Source organism: Hyperolius riggenbachi, chromosome 11 (assembly GCF_040937935.1).
Source record: "Hyperolius riggenbachi isolate aHypRig1 chromosome 11, aHypRig1.pri, whole genome shotgun sequence".
Classification (NCBI taxonomy): domain Eukaryota; kingdom Metazoa; phylum Chordata; class Amphibia; order Anura; family Hyperoliidae; genus Hyperolius; species Hyperolius riggenbachi.
Window position 1 is genome coordinate 204,032,285 of NC_090656.1, and position 14,455 is coordinate 204,046,739.

Below are 14,455 nucleotides of genomic sequence, written 5' to 3' on the forward strand. Positions count from 1 at the left end.
AAGTGGGGTGTGTGTAATTATTCAACCTCCTGTGTCAATACTTTGTAGAACCACCTTTTTCTGCAATTACAGCTGCCAGTCTTTTAGGGTATGTCTCTACCAGCTTGGCACATGTAGAGAATGAAATCCTTGCTCATTCTTCTCTGCAAAACAGCTCCAGCTCAGTCAGATTAGATGGACAGCATTTGTGAACAGCAGTTTCCACAGATTCTCGATTGGATTTAGATCTGGACTTTGACCAGGGATGGATCTAGACCAAGTTGCGCCTGGGGCAAGGTCAGGTTTTGGCGCCTAAAGGTCAGTTTTTGGCGCCTAAACTGCCATTCCCCATCCAAATTTTGCCGCCTTTTTAAGAATTCAACAAACTGCGCCTGGGGCAAGAAACTCGCCTGCCCCCTCCTAGATCCATCCCTGACTTTGACTGGGCCATTCAATCTAACACATGGATATGTTTTGTTTTAAACCATTCTATTGTTACCCTGACTTTATGTTTAGGGTCGTTGTCCTGCTGGAACGTGGACCTCTGCCCTAGTCTCAAGTCTTTTGCAGACTCCAAGAGGTTTTCTTCCAAGATTGCCCTGTATTTGGCTCCCTCCATCTTCCCATCAACTCTCCAAGAAGTAAGATAGGTGCAGCAGCGCGTCTGGTATTCCTTCCCAATTTAAGCCAATGAGTTCAAAGACCTAGATCAAAGAAAAACAGGCACATAGCGGGTAATCCTCCAGCGCAAGTACACCCTGTGTCAATCAAGCATACTGTGCAAATAAAATGGCACCGCATGCAGGGTAAGGGTCACACTCCCCCCTTCAATCCCCTGCTCACAGGGCCGGCCCTAGACTTTTTGCCGCCTGAGGCAAAATTAGAAAAAAAATCGCTCCCCCCCCCCCCGTGGGTGGGGGGGGGGGTGGTGCCGCCGAGCTGGAGGGGTAGCTAGCAGAAAGGGGGTATTGGGCCTAGCGGCGGGGAGGGGGGTCGGACCCCCCCCTCCCTCGCCTGGGTCCCCCGATCTGCGCTCCTTCTCCAGCGTAAAGTACCAGCCAACCTGTCCTGCATATGAGAAGAGGCAACGGGCGGGGGAATCACTCACCTTCCGCGTTCCATCGTGCGCTCCACCGACGTCACTTCCTGCAAGGCCGTCCACTTACAATACAGTGGGCGGCGTTGCCGGAAGTGACGTCAGTGGAGCACGCGATGGAACGCGGAAGGTGAGTGATTCCCCCGCCCGTTGCCTCTTCTCATATGCACGCTGGCTGGTACTTTACGCTGGAGGAGGAGCGCAGATCGGGGGACCCAGGCGAGGGAGGGGGGGGTCCGACCCCCCTCCCCGCCGCTAGGCCCAATACCCCCTTTCTGCCCGCTACCCCTCCAGCTCGGCGGGCGGCCCCAGCGTCCATGGACGGGCGGGTGCCGCCCCCCCAGATCTGCCGCCTGAGGCAAATGTTTCACCCCGCCTCATGAGCGGGCCGGCCCTGCCTGCTCACCAAATATATTCTTTAAATCAGGTGCATTAAACACAAGCTGTAGTGAAATATCGTATCCAGATATCAACTCTGACCAGCTTCCCTGTCCCTGCTGAAGAGATGCACCCCCAGAGCATGATGCTGCCACCACCATATTTGACAGTGGGGATGGTGTGTTCAGAGTGATGTGCAGTGTTAGTTTACCGCCACACATAGCGTTTTGCATTTTGGCCAAAAAGTTCAATTTTGGTCTCATCTGACCAGAGCACCTTCTTCCACATGTTTGCTGTGTCCCCCACATAGCTTGTGGCAAACTGCAAACGGAACTTCTTATGCTTTTCTGTTAACAATGGCTTTCTTCTTGCCACTCTTCCATAAAGGCCAACTTTGTACAGTGCACGACTAATAGTTGTCCTATGGACAGATTCCCCCACCTGAGCTGTAGATCTCTGCAGCTCGTTCAGAGTCACCATGGGCTTCTTGACTGCATTTCTGATCAGCGCTCTCCTTGTTACATAGTTACATAGTTATTTTGGTTGAAAAAAGACATACGTCCATCGAGTTCAACCAGTATAAAGTACAACACCAGCCTGCTCCCTCACATATCCCTGTTGATCCAGAGGAAGGCGAAAAAACCCTTACAAGGCATGGTCCAATTAGCCCCTAAAGGGAAAAATTCCTTCCCGACTCCAGATGGCAATCAGATAAAATCCCTGGATCAACATCATTAGGCATTACCTAGTAATTGTAGCCATGGATGTCTTTCAACGCAAGGAAAGCATCTAAGCCCCCTTTAAATGCAGGTATAGAGTTTGCCATAACGACTTCCTGTGGCAATGCATTCCACATCTTAATCACTCTTACTGTAAAGAACCCTTTCCTAAATAAATGGCTAAAACATTTTTCCTCCATGCGCAGATCATGTCCTCTAGTCCTTTGAGAAGGCCTAGGGACAAAAAGCTCATCCGCCAAGGTATTATATTGCCCTCTGATGTATTTATACATGTTAATTAGATCCCCTCTAAGGCGTCTTTTCTCTAGACTAAATAAACCCAGTTTATCTAACCTTTCTCGATAAGTGAGACCTTCCATCCCACGCATCAATTTTGTTGCTCGTCTCTGCACCTGCTCTAAAACTGCAATATCTTTTTTGTAATGTGGTGCCCAGAACTGAATTCCATATTCCAGATGTGGCCTTACTAGAGAGTTAAACAGGGGCAATATTATGCTAGCATCTCGAGTTTTTATTTCCCTTTTAATGCATCCCAAAATTTTGTTAGCTTTAGCTGCAGCTGCTTGGCATTGAGTACGATTATTTAACTTGTTGTCAATGAGTACTCCTAAGTCCTTCTCCAAGTTTGATGTCCCCAACTGTATCCCATTTATTTTGTATGGTGCTAGACCATTAGTACGTCCAAAATGCATGACCTTACATTTGTCAACATTGAATTTCATCTGCCATGTATGTGCCCATATAGCCATCCTATCCAGATCCTGTTGCAATATGACACTATCTTCCTGAGAGTTAATGATTCTGCACAATTTTGTATCATCTGCAAAAATAGCAACATTGCTCACTACTGCATCTACTAGGTCATTAATAAATAAATTGAAGAGCACTGGACCCAGAACAGACCCCTGTGGGACCCCACTGCTAACAGTCTCCCATTTTGAGTATGATCCATTGACCACAACTCTTTGTTTTCTGTCCATTAGCCAGTTCCCTATCCATGAACACAGACTCTTCCCCAGTCCTTGCATCCTCAACTTTTGCACCAGACTTTTGTGGCCTGTGAGTTTAGGTGGATGGTCTTGCCTTGGTAGGTTTACAGTTGTGCCATACTCCTTCCATTTCTGAATGATCGCTTGAACAGTGCTCCGTGGGATGTTCAAGGCTTTGGAAATCTTTTTGTAGCCTAAGCCTGCTTTAAATTTCTTAACTGTATCCCTGAACTGTCTGGTGTGTTCTTTGGACTTCATGGTGTTGTTGCTCCCAATATTCTCTTAGACAACCTCTGAGGCCGTCACAGAGCAGCTGTATTTGTACTGACATTATATTACACACAGATGCACTCTATTTAGTCATTAGCACTCATCAGGCAATGTCTATGGGCAACTGACTGAACGCAGACCAAAGGGGGCTGAATAATTACGCACACCCCACTTTGCAGTTACAGTATTTATTTGTAAAAAATGTTTGGAATCATGTATGATTTTCGTTCTACTTCTCAGGTGTACACCACTTTGTGTTGGTCACATGGAATTCCAATAAAATTGATTCAGGTTTGTGGCAGTAATATGACAAAATGTGGAAATCTTAAAGGGGGCTGAATACTTTTGCAAACCACTGTATATTGCAGCTGATTAGAGGCAGCCCCTCGATTCGTGTCATTGGCTGTCATAGGCTTCAGCCTATGACAGACGATCACTTCCCTGCCTACAGTGGGGACAGCCGTGTGACACGGCTGTCCCCAGTACAGCGATGCCTTAGATCGCAGCGCTGTACAGGGTATTAGACAGCGGTTTCGCTGTGTAACAGTCTCTGAGCGGCGATTAAAGGCTGGGAGATTGAAGGCGGAGCTCCGCCTTCCAACAGCTGATGCGCGCACGATCTCCTGCTAGCCCCATCTAAAGCCATTCACGCCAATCGGTGTGGAGTGGTCCTGGGGCTGCCGCCGCGTTCACGCCAATTGGCGTGGAGCAGTTGGCAGGTAGTTAAAAATTGCATCTGTCACTGAATAGAGGCAGCCACTCACTTCCTGTTACCTCTGCAGGTGGGATTTGCAGCACGTGTCCAGCAAAACTTTCTGCTCACACTTGGGCCAATCATGAAGCCTCTCTTTAAAATGCAGCCAATCATGCTAAGCCACTTGCATCTGTAATGCTAGTGGTTCCAATACCGTTACGGGTAAGACTTAGCACTCTCCTCTCCAATCTCCTTAGTTTTTCAGTGAGATGGACCACTCCAATCTCCACTACAAGTGAATGTAGCCTGTACTGCGCTCCACACGCTACCAGGAGTGTCGTCGCTAACAAGGGAAAAGATACCCGAGAGTGCAAACAGTCATGTGGGAGGACTGTGAGGATACTTTTATCAGTGATTGCTACATGGAAGTGGTAACGCTGCATCCTCTTTTGTTTACATTCACATTATTCTTCATTTTCCCAAGGCTGCTTATTTGTACAGTACTGTACATCCAGTGCTGGTGCCATTCTTCTTGTCTTACAAATGTTATTAGGCATCAACTCACCTGCAACCAGTCTGAAGAGAGCTGCCGACTCAAGTTTATTATAACAAGATTATACTGTAGTTGAAGCCACACTTCCCTACTGAATACTGTATTAGGGGGGTGTGGCTTCAGACTGAATGAGGCCCCCAAAAAAACAACAGCATTTATGTGGAGGTTTTCTAAGGATTTAAAGGACCTCTGTCGCGAAAATCTTAAAATTTAAAACATACATGTAAACACATAGAAATAAGAAGTACATTTATTTAAAAGTAAAATGAGCCATAAATTACTTTTCTCCTATGTTGCTGTCACTTACAGTAAGTAGTAGAAATATGACATTACCGATAGATTTTGGCCTAGCCCATCTTCTCATGGGGAGGGAGGGGGGTCTCAGAGTTTTCTTTATTTTCAAAATGCACTTAGTGAATAGGAGTTGCTCTGTCCAACTGCCAAAAAGTGTGCAGCGAGGCTGGGCTGCAAGCATCTTTGTATAAATCATTTTCAGTGTCTTTATAATAAATAAAGGCCATGCCAAAAATCCCCTATGAAGAGATAGACAAACCCAAAACCCGTCGGTAATTTCAGATTTCTACTACTTACTGTAAATGACAGCAACATAGGAGAAAAGTAATGTAAGGCTCACTTTACTCTGGAAGAAATGTACTTCTTATTTGTATGTGTTTTAAATTTTAAGATTTTCGCGACAGTTCCTCTTTAAGAACTTCCTTGTACAATTGCCTTTTCTATTTTGAAAAGCTGCAATGTATGTTCATAAAACATAATGTGCACAGTTAACTTAACCTTCTTGCCGGTTATCCCAAGCTCAGCTCGGGGTAACCTGCGCAGAAGGATTTCTCTGGCCCCGCTGGGCCGATTTTCAAAAATTTTTTTTACTGCACGCAGCTAGCACTTTGCTAGCTGCGTGCATATTCCGAACGCCGCTGCTTGCCGCCAATTCGCCGCTACCCGCAGCACCGCCCCCCCTCCAGACCCCTTGCGCAGCCTGGCCAATCAGTGCCATGCAGCGCTGAGGGGTGGATCGGGATTCCCTCTGACGTCCATGTCCCATGTTCTGAACGGGATTTCCTGCTTGCAAAAATCGCCGGCGGCGATCGAAGTGGGTAGGGGATGCCGCTTGCCAGCGGCTATCATGTAGCCCTTGGCTCGCTACATGATTTAAAAAAAAAAAATGTAAAAGTGCTGCGCCGCCCCCTTGCCGTCAGAATTGGAGCGGCAAAGGGGTTAATATAATCTCTTATTCAGTGTATATTTTACAGCCAAATCCCTAAGTCTGGCCACTTTGGGAACTGGCTAGCCAATTTGCAAAGTGACCGACTACCACGGCCAATATGCAAACACTGTCACTTTATTGGATTTTGGCTGGTAAAAACCCAAAATGACCACGCTCGGCCGGTCAAGTCCTTAAGAAAGCAAGAGAGCTCAGGGGCATTTGCACATCCACCTTCCCCTTCCACTCACCACCTCTTTTCCCGTCTGCGTTAATTTATGGCGCGGAAAGTAGGAGAGTAGGTGTAGAAGAGTGTAGATGTGCTACAAATGCAATGTCTTCAGGATATTTAAAACTATTTTAAGATACCTGCAAGCCTTATCTTTTAAATGTTCTTAAGAGAGTCTACAGTAACCAGAGGAGAAGATGTGGTCCAGAGAAGACAATGTGCTATTAAATGAAGCTAAACAGAGCTTATACATACTGTAGTCCAAAAATAGTTTTAGTAGCTAAGGACTGATAAAAGATAAGAAGCCCAGAGGGAATATAAATAAAATGATAAAAACCACAGACGTCAAAATAACTTATATATTAAAAAAGCAGGGGTGCTGCTAGGTTTTTGTGGCCCCAAGCGGCATATAATTTGTGATTTCAAAGTCAGATGCCCCTGCTCTCATAATAATAGGTAGCCAAAGGTCCCCCCCCCCCCCCAAAAAAAAATGTAGCCCTCCTCCAGTACAGGTAGCCAAGGTGCATCTCCAGTATAGGTGGCCACACCCAGTATAGGTAGCCAAGGTGTATCTCCAGTATAGGTGGCCACACCCAGTATAGGTAGCCAAGGTGTATCTCCAGTATAGGTGGCCACACCCAGTATAGGTAGCCAAGGTGTATCTCCAGTATAGGTGGCCACACCCAGTATAGGTAGCCAAGGTGTATCTCCAGTATAGGTGGCCACACCCAGTATAGGTAGCCAAGGTGTATCTCCAGTATAGGTGGCCACACCCAGTATAGGTAGCCAAGGTGCAAGACAATTTTGATGCAGACCTGTCCCAAAGATTTAGGCACCGCCATGGGCTGTAATGAGAATTACGGATATATCGGTGCTCATTGACTAATTTAGGTGCAACCGATTGCCAGAACTCACACTACGAAAAAAAAAAAAAAAAAAAAAAAGGTAAATCAGCCGCTGGAATAGCCGGTGCCTGAATGACGTATTCCACCCCGATTTGCGACAACTCGGAGGGGGAAAAGCATTACAGCCACCCGGGAGTTTGCCTGCAGCAGGGTTGGCTTCACCCGGCACCAAAATTTGTCAGTGGCGATTTTGAATGTATGCGCCAAGGTGTCCCCCGAGTATAGATAGCGACCTTCAGTATAGGTATTCATGGGAGTAAACATGCTGCACACTTTAAATACAGGAAATGAGCAATGGACTTACTTCCACATCTGAAGTGTACGCTGCGGTCACTGTGCTGCTGCAAATTTTAAACACAGGAAATGAGCAATGACCTAATTTCCGCACCTGAGGTGTACTCTGTGATCACTATGCCGCTCTCTCCTCTGTTCACTTTTGATGCTGATCTGATACATACCTCCCAACTTTTTGAGATGAGAAAAAGGGACATTTAAGCCACGCCCCTGTCACACCCTTGGCCACGCCCTCACCACGCCTGTAGTCACGCATGCCATAAAGATTTCATAAGAAACATGCTGTTTTATCATTCAAACCACACTGGTCCTTTTTATCCTGGTTCATTTTCCTTCATAGTAACATTTTAAAATTATTAATATATCAATTTAAAGGTTGGGAATAAAGTTTAGAGTCAATCAAACACATTTTTAGTATAGAAATATATATATTTACATAGAAAGAGGGACAAATGAGGAGGAAAGAGGGACAGAGGGACAGGGCTCCCAAAAAGGGACTGTCCCTCCGAAAAAGGGACAGTTGGGAGCTATGCTGATGTCTGTGTGCGAGTGATGGGGAGGTAGTGGTGGCCATACAAGTCATAGACAGGGTGGCCCTGGCAGCATGGGAGGCCCCTGCTGTGGGCGACACCCCAAGCAGCTGCTTGGTTTGCCTGGGCCAAGCTGAACCTCTGTTTAGAAGAAAGAAATTACTGGTATTAACACTGAAACAATGAATTTCTTGCATCTGGCACCATTTGCTCCACATATTGATCCATATCTTGTTAACGTTTCTCTAAGGAAATCATTTTTCATTGTAACAAAAAAATTACTTTTCAGCACTTGGCAACTGAAGACGTACAAATAAGTAGGTAAAAAAAATGTAATCTCAAACTTATTTTGAGTAATTTCTTGTTTAGTGGGAGTGTAGAAAACTCAATCGAAAAGTTACTAGGATATGACCCATAGTGTTAACTATCCCTCAGAGGGGCTCACAATCGAATCGTACTATAGTCATATGTCTATGTATGTATCATGTGGTGTCTAGGACCAATTTAGAGGGAAACCAATCAACTTACCTGTAGGTTTTTGGGATGTGGGCGGAAACCAGAGTTCCCAGAGGACCCCCGTGCAGACACAGGGAGAAAATACAAACTGTCTGAGATTCGAACCAGGGACAAAGAACTGTGAAGCAAGAGTGCTAACCACTACGCCACTGTGCTGCCATCACTGATCAGGTGGAATGCCTGAATGCGCTGCCCGCAAACAAGATCCCCATCCTCCAGCGCTCCTTGTTTACTTACTTCAGTGACACCTTTAAAAAGCCACCGTCAGATCATTCGAAAGAGGAATAAAAGACGCGCTGGCGTTCCAACTTCATCTCATTAACGCCACAAAGCGTCCAACGAAGAGACGGCGTCTCTCTCCGTGTCAATCTGCTGTAATTAAGAACGAGGTTACAAATTTCCGTATGAGACAAAATGCAATCCAATTAAGATGAAAAGGTTATTTGTACGTTTTATTTTACTTTATTTTTTTTTTTTTTTAGGACAAATCGCATCACTTCAGAACACCTTGAAATTAGCAGAATTATTAAAGCGCTGCCGAGTGTTGCCTGACTTTCATGTTAAACTGATTGCTCCCCGGGATGTACATTTTTTATTTTATAAAAAGGATAAAAAAAATGTAAATAAAAATAATAAAGTCAAGGTAAACAAAAAAAAACCGGGAAGAAGAAACGGAATTTGCTGTCGCCCAACAGAAAACTCTTTAATGAACAAAATATTAACGCGGGAGGAGGAGGGGAGGTCACAGCGACAGAATATGATCTAGCTACAAGAAAGAGGGTGATGGAGGCCAGTAAGTCAAGAGCAAAATACTTAATTTGCTATATATTCCTGTTGACAATTACACTTTCCAAAACCAAAAGTCAATAACTACAGCTCTTTATGTGTTAATTATTTTATCACTTCAGGAAACACCGCATTTTTCGGACTATAAGACGCACCTAGGTTTAGAGGACAAAAACAAGGAAAAAATATACTAACCTGGTGCGTCCATTGTCTTATGGAGCTCCTCCTCAAGCAATTCAATCAAATGTACTAGGAGGTCAACAAAATACACTAGGGTAGTCCTGGCAATGTTTTGGCTGATCCAAAAGCTTTAGTATACGTTAGAACAGGGCAAGGCTTGACCTTCCACATCTTGAAGTGGGTATTTGCCCATTTTTCCCCCACCCCTTGCCAAGACCCGAGAAACCATATTGGACCCAACCTAAAACTAAAACCAAGATAAACGACTTGGACTGCTTCAGGTGGATTAAATTGGTTAAAGCAGCCCATTTTATTGAATAATAAAAGGTTAACTATAAACCAAAACAATACCAATAACCATGTAAACATTATACTCATTATAAACCAAAAAAAACATGGGGAGGGGCTAAGGAGGTCAACTGAAACAGCATATGCGACACAGCCCAAGATACAGTCCTACAGCCGTGCTCGTTGGCTCGGGGACAGCTGAGCGCTGCAAAAATCCAAGGTCCTATCTGGCGTCTACCACCAATTACCCAGAGGAAGGCGCCCGAAACATGTTGTGTATCTTGTGACTCCAATACAGCTTGTTGCTACACAGCTCCTGAGTGCAGTGTCCTTCTTTACTATTGTGCACCAATTACCCGGAAGTCGCCATCTGAGAGCGAGTCCCCAAAAATTGAATTGACCGTGTTCTGACCTCCAAAGTCCCCCCCCAGCTGACAAAATAAACAGTGTTAACTTATCAAAACCATCCATATCAGTACTCCAAGTTACCTCAGTTTAATTATAAAGACCCACAACGACTAAAATTTGGGAGGGTAAGAGGGGAAAAAAAACAATACCTTTTCCTGTTCTCCTCGCCAAGTGGTAAACTCCTCCCTATCCTCTCCCTGATCCTGCACAAGGACTTGACCTCATCCTGCCTGTCTCTCATCTCCTATAGAACCCTAGCCTGACTGCGCCTACCCCCACCATCTGTCAATCAAGGCTGCAGCAGCCTTTACCCTTTTTAACCCCACTGCATCATTTAAACTAGAGGGAGAAGGAGGGGGAAGGGTGCCGCAAAACCCCTTAATGGTGGCCTTCTCCCTAGCCCAAGGTCCTGCTCCAGGCCTGACTGAGCATACCACCAGATGTGAGCAGAACTTTCTATTCCATACGGACACACATGAGCACTACAAGGACAAGCCCACAACACGTACAGCTGCCACTCATAACAACCCTCCCCATTGTGATAGATTTAATGGTATTTGTGTGACTGGCGATATCACCGGCACCAGAGACGTCCAGCAAGCCGCTGGCAGCACTGATGTTCACAGTGAGAGCCGCCTGCAATCGGGACTCCTTGACTTTCTGATTTCATGGCGGCAATAGTGAGCAGGTAGAAGAGCTCACATGTGTGCAGAAAGCAATGAGCCCAGCCGTCCCTGCACGCGGCATCCGGCTCTTCCAAAACCATCTAGCGTGCTCAGTTGGCTCTCACCATCAATTGAGCACAGGATGTAATTGGCCAGCTCTCTCCTCTCCGTGCCCCATCCTACTGGCCGCCAACTGAGCACAGACTGTAATTGGCCATGCACATTCTCGTGTTATGTATCCTCTCCGGTGTCTGCTGTCAGCGGCCAATCAGGGTGCATATTGCAGGGGCCAGAAGCGGAATCGTGTTAGGTGTGGCGCGGTAGGGTACACTAATGAGGAAAATATCCACTGCAATCTGTACAGTGTAGTTCAAATAGAGTACATTTAGAGTATAAGACACACTCCCCCCCCCCCTCCCCCACACACACAATTTTTGGAGAAAAAGTGTGTATTACAGTCTGAAAAATACGGTATCTAAGTCCACCAAGATCACCTCAGCCAAACGCAATAGGCTTTTTACAGTGCTAAAGCTGAGACTGCAGCCTCTTGTCACATGATGCTGTGCCTTGTAGCCTGTTAGCTCCAGTTTCAGTTGTTGGGGCAGTAAAAGGTCAGTCATACAAAGGAGGATAACGGAAGCCAGAGGCATTTTACCAGCAGTCAGATTCAAGAGATTAATCCTATAAAGACAATCACAGGTGTCATCTCTGAAGTCAGGTTAAAATTCACATTTTCCTATTTGGTTAAAGTGTTTCTTTAAAACAAAGGATTTATGGGGGCTCAACATTCAGCTGCCAGTGGGGAGGATCCTTGCTACATGTGGCAGTCTGGATGTACAGTACACATGTATGTACTTATAACGTTGGTGATAGCCACACACCAATAAAATACCACAGTTATTTGATATCCATGCTTTTGGAGCTATATAAAGGTACTATGTAGCAATAGCGCAATTTTGGACAAGCTGCCAGGGAAATCAGAGTCAGTCCCAAGACTCGGCAGAAGCAAGGGTGGTTAAATAATAAGAAAAGGCCTGGTGCTGTGGATAGGGCAATTTACCCAACGGCCTTTCCACCTCAGGTCAGGTGGGAGAGTGGAAAGTATATCTGCCTTTCTCTCACAGAAATAATGATTTTCACTGTCCTCCAAAGTTTGCAATCCACCCATCAGTAGTGTGCTGGATTCTGGCCAGGCCCGGCCCTAGACTTTTTGCCGCCTGAGGCAAACTTTGAGGAAATCGCTGCCGCCGCCGCCCCCCAAGCCGTGGGTGTAAGGGGCTGCCGAGCTGGAGGGGATAGCGGGCAGGAAGGGGGTATTGGCCTAGCGGCGGGGAGGGGGGTTCGACCCCCCTCCCTCACATGAGTCCCCCGTCCTCCGTTTTCCTCCAGCTTTAAAGAGTTAAGTTGCCGCTGCTATTGTAAGAGGCACGGGCGGGGATCACTCACCTTTTCCGCGTTCCAACGTGCGCTCCACTGACGTCACTTTCTGTAGCGCCGTCCACTTACAATACAGTGGGCGTCGTAGCAGGAAGTGACGTCAGTGGAGCGCACGCTGGAACGCGGAAAAGGTGAGTGATCCCTGACGTGCCTCTTACAATAGTGGCGGCAATTTAACTCTTTAAAGCTGGAGGGGAGTGGAGGACAGGGGGTCCCAGGTGAGGGAGGGGGGGGTCCGACCCCCCTCCCCGCCGCTAGACCCAATACCCCCTTCCTGCCCGCTATCCCCTCCAGCTCGGGCGGCCCCCCACACCCACGGACGGGCAGGTGCCGCCCCCCCCAGAAGTGCCGCCTGAGGCAAAAGTTTCATCCCGCCTCATGGGCAGGCCGGGCCTGATTCTGGCATTCAAGCACTCAACATGGTCCTCATCTGATTAAGGCGTCCAACCGAAACCCTGGGTCAGGGTTTTGTATACTCACTGCCAGGGGCGTAACTAGAAATCACTGGGCCCCCCTGCAAAACTATGGATGGGGCCCTCCCCCCTTACTACAGAACCAGGGCTGTGTAGTCGGACCAAAATCCACCGACTCCAACTCCTCAGGTTAGGATTCCACCGACTCCGACTCCTCTAACTTGCATATTACAATTGATTGAAAGTATGTAACATGAAATGCATCTCTTAACTCCAATGCTTAGGAATGTTTAAAGACAACTGAAGTAAGAGGGATATGGAGGCTGCCATATTTATTCCCTTTTTGAACAATACTTGTTACCTGGATATCCAGCTGATCTTCTGCCTCTAATACTTTTATTCATAGACTAAAACTAGTTCTAGGCACTAGCGTCGTGAGGGGGGTGCGACCCGCACCAGGTGGGGTGAGATAGTGGCAGGGCAGGGGTGATGTGGGGCTTCCCTGAGGGCTGAGGCTGAGCGCTTAGGGAGGGGGGCGCTGCAATGGAGGGGGGAGTCAGGCGCAGGGAGGGCAGCCCGACCTCTTCCTCCCTTCCTCTCCCCGGGCTGCCCTCCGTGCTCCCCCCTCTGACTGCAGAGTTAGCCAGGGAAGCGCTGTATACTGTCAGCAACTCACCTCCCTGGTTCCAATCGCCGCTGGTCTTCTCCTCTGCATAGACGCTGATACACACGCTGCTTCCTGTTTAACAGAAAGCAGTGTGTGTATCAGCGTGTATCCAGAGGAGAATACCGGTGGCTAGTGAGCGGCGATTGGAACCAGGGAGGTGAGTTGCTGACAGTATACAGCGCTTCCCTGGCTAACTCTGCAGTCAGAGGGGGGAGCACGGAGGGCAGCCCGGGGAGAGGAAGGGAGAAAGAGGTCGGGCTGCCCTCCCCGCGGCTGACCTCCCCCCTCCATTATGGGGGGGGGGGCAGCTACCTTATCTAACCTATACTGGGGGGCAGCTACCTATCTAACCTATACTGGGGGGCAGCTACCTAATCTAACCTATACTGGGGGCAGCTACCTTATCTAACCTATACTGGGGGCAGCTACCTTATCTAACCTATACTGGGTTGCACCTACCTAATCTAACCTATACTGGGGGGGGGGGGGGCAGCTACCTATCTAATCTATACTGGGGGGCACCTACCTAATCTAACCTATACTGGGGGAGGGGCAGCTACCTAATCTAACCTATACTGGGGGGCAGCTACCTAATCTAACCTATACTGGGGGGCAGCTACCTTATCTAACCTATACTGGGGGGGGAGCTACCTATCTAACCTATACTGGGGGCAGCTACCAATCTAACCTATACTGGGGGGCACCTACCTAATCTAACCTATACTGGGGGGCAGCTACCTATCTAACCTATGCTGCAGGGAACCTACCTAATATAACCTATACAGGGGGGCACCTACTTGTCTAACCTGTATTGGGGGCACCTACCTACCTAGCTAGCCTATACTGGTGGAAAGTATACTGGCTACCTATATTGGAGGCACCTACCTAACTAACCTATATTGGGGGCACCTACCTCTCTAACCTGTGCAGGGGCAACTATTCCGGCTACCTATATTAGTCACTGCCTTACTGCTACAGTTGCATTACAGTCAGCCCCGCCCATGTGATGACATGGCCACACCCATTTTTTGCCGCGGCGCGCTTCGGTTTTTTTTTGGGGGGGAGGGGGGGGGGGGGTTCGGTAAATTATCCGCACCGGGTGTCAAATACCCTAGCTACGCCACTGGTCCTAGGTAAGAATAGTTGTAGAAGGTACAGACAGGAACAAAGAACATCTATCAGGCCCTAAGCAAATTAACTGTGTGGGTACATGTAAGAG

At 47.3% G+C, this 14,455-nt stretch overlaps 1 long non-coding RNA gene across 1 annotated transcript in view; it reads right to left on the reverse strand.

Annotated features, from left to right (window-relative positions):
• The window catches only part of LOC137538185 (uncharacterized), a 72,227-nt gene that overhangs the window by 13,734 nt on the left and 44,038 nt on the right, over nucleotides 1-14,455 (reverse strand). The window contains exon 3 of the long non-coding RNA XR_011024705.1: nucleotides 8,630-8,764. This is a non-coding gene — a long non-coding RNA (uncharacterized lncRNA). The remainder of the gene's footprint in view (nucleotides 1-8,629; nucleotides 8,765-14,455) is intronic.